Source organism: Octodon degus, unplaced genomic scaffold, assembly GCF_000260255.1.
Source record: "Octodon degus isolate 3935 unplaced genomic scaffold, OctDeg1.0 scaffold00352, whole genome shotgun sequence".
NCBI classification, from domain to species: domain Eukaryota; kingdom Metazoa; phylum Chordata; class Mammalia; order Rodentia; family Octodontidae; genus Octodon; species Octodon degus.
The window spans coordinates 341,092-347,664 of NW_004524928.1; positions in this window are offsets into that span (position 1 = coordinate 341,092).

Sequence of the window (6,573 nt, forward strand, 5' to 3'; positions counted from 1 at the left end):
CTTGGCCGGTGGGCTCTTTGGTTAGTTAGTAAGCATACTTGAGCAGTGACAGAAAATACAGAAGAAACATATTCAATTTGGTTTCTCAGTGTCCTAAAATATTATTAAAGACAAAGTATATGTGCATGAATAACTTCTAATCTTGGAAAAAAAGAACCTTCTGAAAGTGCATGCTAGTTATCTGAAATAACAAAGGTGAAGTGCCAGTGACGAAATCCACCAAAACCTGAAATAAACTTGTGCTGCTCCTCTGTGACTTTGGCCTTTATCCCAAAGCACCTGCTGCTGCTCAAGATGCTCTCGCACAGAGCTTTCACTGAGAATACTTTAATCCATTTTCTTTCTTTCTTTCTTTCTTTCTTTTGCAGTACCAGGGATTGAACTCAACCTTGTGCTTGCCAGGCAGGCACTTATTCTACTGAGCTATCTCCCCGGCCCCTAATCCATTTTCTTAAAAATCTCTAGCAAAATCATAAGGGTCTCAACATCTTAACAAAACTCTTTTGATTCACAAATAGTACCATGTGTATCTATTCACCACTTTCTGTGTGTATAGTTTTGTGTTCTCCCCAACAGAAATTTAGGAGTACCTAATCCCAAAATGTTTGTATTCCAGAGAGCGTATGTCATGTAAACATCCAGGCCCAGTTTCAACAGCTGGGACTTCACTCAAAACTGTGTAACCTTGAGAATGTTACTTAACCTTTCAGAGTTTCAGTTTTCTCATGTTGCAAAATAATAACAGCACAGATCTTAAAAAATGCTAAGGGCCAGCCAAATAGCTCAGTGGATTAAAGTGCCTGCAAGCAGGTGCAGGAGCCTGGGGTTCAATCCCTGGGCCTGCTGTGCCAGCCCTGCCCCCAGGGTACACTGAGACATCAATTGAGACTGGGCATGGTGGCGCACGCCTGTAATCCCAGCTCTTGGGAAGCTGTAAACAGGCAGATCACTATTAGTCCCATCGAGTAGTGAGACCCTGAACACCCTGTAGACCCGTCCCTAAAAAATAAGTAAATAAATATTGCTAAGATTCAGTGAGTTAATGCATGTCAAGAATTTGAATAAAGTCTACGTATTGCAAGAACTCCAGGAAGGTGAGCTATGATTATTCTAACTGGGAAGACAGACATAATAGATAATGAGATGAAAGAACAGCAGCAACACAGTTTAGCCCCCTTGCTACTGCCGAACAGCACAGACAGAGACATATGTGCCCAGCAAGAGACTGGGGCAGCCTGCAGACATGCCCAGCAGGGCTTCCTGGCTCCACTATCCACCTGCCCTTGTGGGTCCAGCACTGTCCAAGCACAATTGTGGGTCCCAAAGATAATGAGGGCTGAGGTGTGGGGAGGCGGCCCAGACAGCAGACTGCAGCTGTGAGGAGGGCAGACTGGTCATACTTCAGAAAGACAGCAGCCAATCCCAGGGGAGAGAAGTACCCTGGCTTTGGGGCTCTTGGGGCCAGCAGGCAAGGTCAGCCCTCACCTCGGCTGGAGCCTCCCTGCTCTTCTGCCTCCCTCATCCCTGAATTACCTCAGGGTCCTGGAGTGAGCTGGACATCATGTGCTGTTTGGAGAAGACCACCAGCTGTGAACCTGAAGCCAGAATGTGTGACTGGGAGAGCAGTGAAGGGTAGATGTGAGCCACCTCTTCCTGCTCTGCAAAGAATAAGTGACACACACCTGAGAGAGATGTGGGAAGGCTCAAGGAGAGCAGCTAACAATTCTGGTTAATCTTACTGGCAGGATTTCCACAATCATCAAATACTGCAGGCAGAAGGTTCTGGATATACAGACAAGTAAGTCTTGCTGCAAGGAAGACAACAGAGTCCTTTCTGCTGATAGAACACTGTGGATAGGGATGAGAAAAAAGGTTTTACTAATGCTTAGAGATCTAACATGTCTAATAAAATTAAGACCCTAAATATGAGTGCGGACTTGAACACAGCTTTTAGAGCACAAGGAGTGTCATTCTAGATTTATTTCAAGTCACTGTGATATAGCACTCACTTGCTCTTAATTCAACAGCTGCTACTTTACAGTAAGTTCCAATATTGCAGAATGTGGATGGTGCTAGATTTGCATTGCAAATATCATTGGACACAGTATCAAAAGCCAACTGAGTTTCAGGGCATGTTATAGAACTTCAAAGAAATGATGGTAAAACTCTCAGGGCAGAAATAACTTACAGGAATGTCTAGAAAGTGGAGAGGTGAACCACAGTTAAGAGTAAAGTAGAAGGGCCAGCCAAATAGCTCAGCAGATTAAAAGCGCGTGCAAGCAGGAGCAGAGGCTGCCGGTTCAATCCCCGGGCCTGCTATGCTGGCTCCACCCCCAGGGTGTGCTGAAACCCCAATTGAGACTGGGCGTGGTGGCACACCCCTGTAATCCCAGCTCTTGGGAGGCTGTAAACAGGCAGATCACTATGAGTCTGATCTAGTAGTGAGACCCTGAACACCCTGTAGACCACTTCCTAAAAAAAAGTAAAGTAGAACTTCTTGAGATGTGACTTTGTATCTTCTTTCCTCAATAAATGGCTTTAGCTTAGGTAACCATTTCCAAGTATTTCTTTAATGAAAGAATGTAAAACACCAGAAAGGTTGGAATGCATCTTCAGCTCACAACAGCAGAGATGACACCAGAGGCCTTCCCTGAGGTGGAGGGCTGGGACACATAGAGAGGAGTGGCTGGAGACAGAGCAGAGGCCTGGTCAGACCCTCCACATTTAATTCTTCCTTTAAATCTACTCTTTCTCCTCCCCTGTTCTTTCTAATCTCTCTTCTCCAATCTGCATTAAATTCAAAATTCTTCAGAATATAGAGAGTTAATTATGGAAGGAATCATAGAAAAATTAGTATCTCTGATTTTTCAGTGCACTATAATAACCACAATTTTATTGGCTGCAGCTTGTACCTACGAATAAAATATAAGAAAAAAATATAGTCATAGCCTAGCGTTATGGTTTGTGTATAGTTGTCCTCTCTAAAGCCTCATGTAAGTCACAGGGCAGACCCTGGAGGAGCAGTGAGTGGCTTGAGGGGCAGGGCCAGAGAGGCAAGAACATTTAAACTGGCAGCCTGCGCTCTGTTCCCCAGTCCCCCAGACCAGTGGCATCCCTTGGAGGTGTGGAGAAGGTCATCCTAGACACAGTGGCACCCCAGCCTCTCCTCCAGACCCTGTAGCATGGGGCCGCAGTGTCTGTGATTGAGGCCACCTCAGGCAGGGAGATGTTTGGAGAAGACAAAGGCACTGACCTCTCTCCTGAGCAAATAAGGCTCCGAGGTCTTGCTATGTCATTCAGGCTGCTTTAAACTATGAAACCTCCAGTAACTATGAGTTAGATACCTTTCCTTCCCTAAGTTTGAGTGTCGGGTATGTGTCCCAGCAACAAGAGTAACTAAGACCCCCCAGGAACCAGATTAGAGGGGAGCACGCAGGTGTGAGATCAAATGCCTGGGGCCAGTGGACGAGGGAGGAACAGACAACATGAACTTGACACCTGAGTGCTTGACTTCTCCCTGGACGGCACAGTAAGAGACCATCTGAAGGGCAAGCAGAGAAGCACCCAGTGTCTTCAGATATCTTTAAAGATGCTGAATAATACAACTTGTGCTAAATAAAAAACATAGTGAATGTTTAAAAAGTTTAAAATGTATTATAGGGCTGGGGAGATAGCTCGGTGGTCAACCACATGCTGTGCCAGCCACTGAAACCAGGCGTGGTGGCGCACACCTGTAATCCCACTGTTGGGGAGGCTGAGACAGGAGGATCACTATGAGTCCAAGCTGTGTAGCAAGACCCTGTACCTAATTAATTAATTAAAGATTAAAATATATTATGGCAAAAGACACATTGCCAGTAATCACTCAAAATAATCATCCTCACTTTGAACACACTTACTGCATCACTGTCAGGCTAGACCCCAAGGAACCACCAAGACCACTAGCACAGACAAGATTGAAGCAAACAGCGATATCTCTATTTCAGGCTAGGTGCAACCTGGTCAATGCAAGAAGGCCCGAGAGCATGCTTCATAGACTGGCTTCAGTGTGGGCAGGGGCGTTTCACTGAGAAAGATGGACAACTGTAAGTTGCTCAGGGGTCATGAATATGTGTGGTGCCTCTTTGGGGGAGGGAAATACAGGATGATTGTGGTATTCTATTGAGTTATAGCGGGTCATTCTGTAGATGTACAAGGTTTTCCTTAGGCCTGAGAACAGGCCTGGGAGCCATCCTGATAAACAGATTTGTTTCTGTTTCTCAGGCTGAGAGAGGGGCTTTCCTGTGTGAACAGACTGGTCTGTGGAAGTTTCTCTTCAGGTTGGGATGGGCCTAATTGTGAGAACCTAACGATCACTCCTGCCACCTTCTGCAGGACTTCTACAGGCTTCTTCCATGTCTTCAGTTGTGCTGTCACAACTGCCTCCACATCCTGAATCAATTAAAAAACATTACCTTTCAGGGTCATTAGATCTTTGAAAGAACGGTAAGTCCTGCCATGCCAGATCCGCGCATGAGGCAGCTGAGGGCACAGCAAGGCGCTTCCATGCACCTGCCCTCCTGTTGGCTGGCACTGGCAGCAGCGCTCACTGTGGTTTTCAATCTTACTTAATGGAGACACTCATGAAAGAAGACTTCCAGAGCTGGTCCAGAAAGTTGCAAGAACAAAAGGTTAAGTGTGTTCAAAGCAAGGTGGAATATTTTGAAGGGAATTAATAGGAACTGTGTGTCTTTTACAGGCAATCTTTTCATGGGAAAAGATTGCTATGTGCACAGATTCCAGGGTTCCACTGGAGGGCATCTAATCCAATAGTTCTATAACTGAACCCCAAAGGATATGGTGACTTGGAAGCAAGTGGTCTATGAACCAGACTCTGAGAAACACTAAGCAATGGGCTATTTTCTGGAGCCAGACAGATGCTCTTCTTGAGCTACCTGTAAATGTCCTTTCCTCACTTGGTAGGATTCTCAGTCTTCGGAAATTGAGCAGAGGGTAGGATGGTGATCCTGCTCCTTTTCTTCCTTTCAGTAGTTAATGATTTTCATTTCTTCTTTTTCTTTTTGATACCAGGGATTGAACTCAGGACCTTGTATTTGCCAGGCAGGCACTTGTGCCACTGAGCTATCTCCTAGGCTCGGTTAACAATTTTCAGATACCTTGTCTACCACCTGATGAAATTAAAAAAAACAGGGTATTTCTTCTTCAAAGCTGTTTTCTGTTCTTTCTTTCTTTTCTTTTTTTTAAGACAAGGTCTCACTATGCAGTTCAGGCTGATCTTGAGCTCACTTTGTAGTCCAGGCTGGTCTCAAACTTGCAACAATCTTCCTGCCTCAGTCTCCAGAGTGTTGGGATTACAGGCTTGTGCCACCACGGGGGTCAAAGCTGTTTGAGAAATTCTTAAGCAAACCATTTAATTCCAGCAGAAGCATGACTGGATTGTAGAGCTGTTGCTATGAGCCTCAGAATACAAAAGAAAGAGCTGGACTCTTTGGATCCATGGATGGAGTCTAGAGAACAGAGCCTGTCACTGGCCTGACCTCTCACATCGAGGAGGAAGGCAGCCCACATACACCTCACACTCCCCACTACTGATCTTGTGCTTATGGGGCACGCCCCAGGAGTATCTTTTTCCCCAGGGAAGCTTCTCGGCTCTCAACTAGGAAGGAGGATGTGCTCATGGATGAGATTTTTATGGGGCTGGTAAGGAAGTGAGAAAAATTGGCCCCACTAGACCCATTAAAATGTTTGCAAGTTTAACATTTCCCAGAGTGCCTACCCCTGAGGGACCAGGCAACTAAGAAACAATGAAAAGAATGAATCCACATTAAGTCCTTGACACATGGCGCACATGGCGATGCTTAGTCGCAAGGGCTATTTCAGACTGGCCTTGAGCTCACTTTGTAGCCCAGGCTGGTCTTGAACTCTCACAACAATCCTCCTGCCTCAGCCTCCCATAGGCGTGTGATACCATGCCCAGCGAACAGTTGGTTCTTTGAAAGATTAAATGAACTAGACAAACACTTAGCCAATGTTATCCAAAAAAGGAAACAAGACTCAAATCCATATAGTCAGGAATGAAAAAGATGAAATCACAGAGGATCTTATAGAAACCCAGATGATCAACAATACCTACTTTAAGCACTTAATTTCTTTTTTCTTTTTTGTAATGTATTTAGTACAGGGTCTAAAGGGTTTCACTACATAGATCAGACTCATAGTGATCCTCTTCCTTTCAGCCTCCCAAGAGCTGGGATTACAGGGGTTGGCCACCATGTCCAGTCTCAGTCACCACCTCAGCGTGCCTGGGGGCAGGGCCAGCACAGCACGCCAGAGATTGAACTCCAGTCCCTCCGACTGCCTAAGCAGGCTCTTTAGTCCGCTAAATTATCTAGCCTGTCCAAGCACTTATTTTCCAGTAAAGACAGAAATCTCAGAAGACACATTCCTAAGTACATATGAATTACCAATGCTGAATGGAAAAGATATAAAAATCCAAAACAAAACAAAACCCACAAAGCTAGGCATAGTAGTTTCACTTATAATCCCAGCACTAAGGAAGCTTTGACAGGAGAA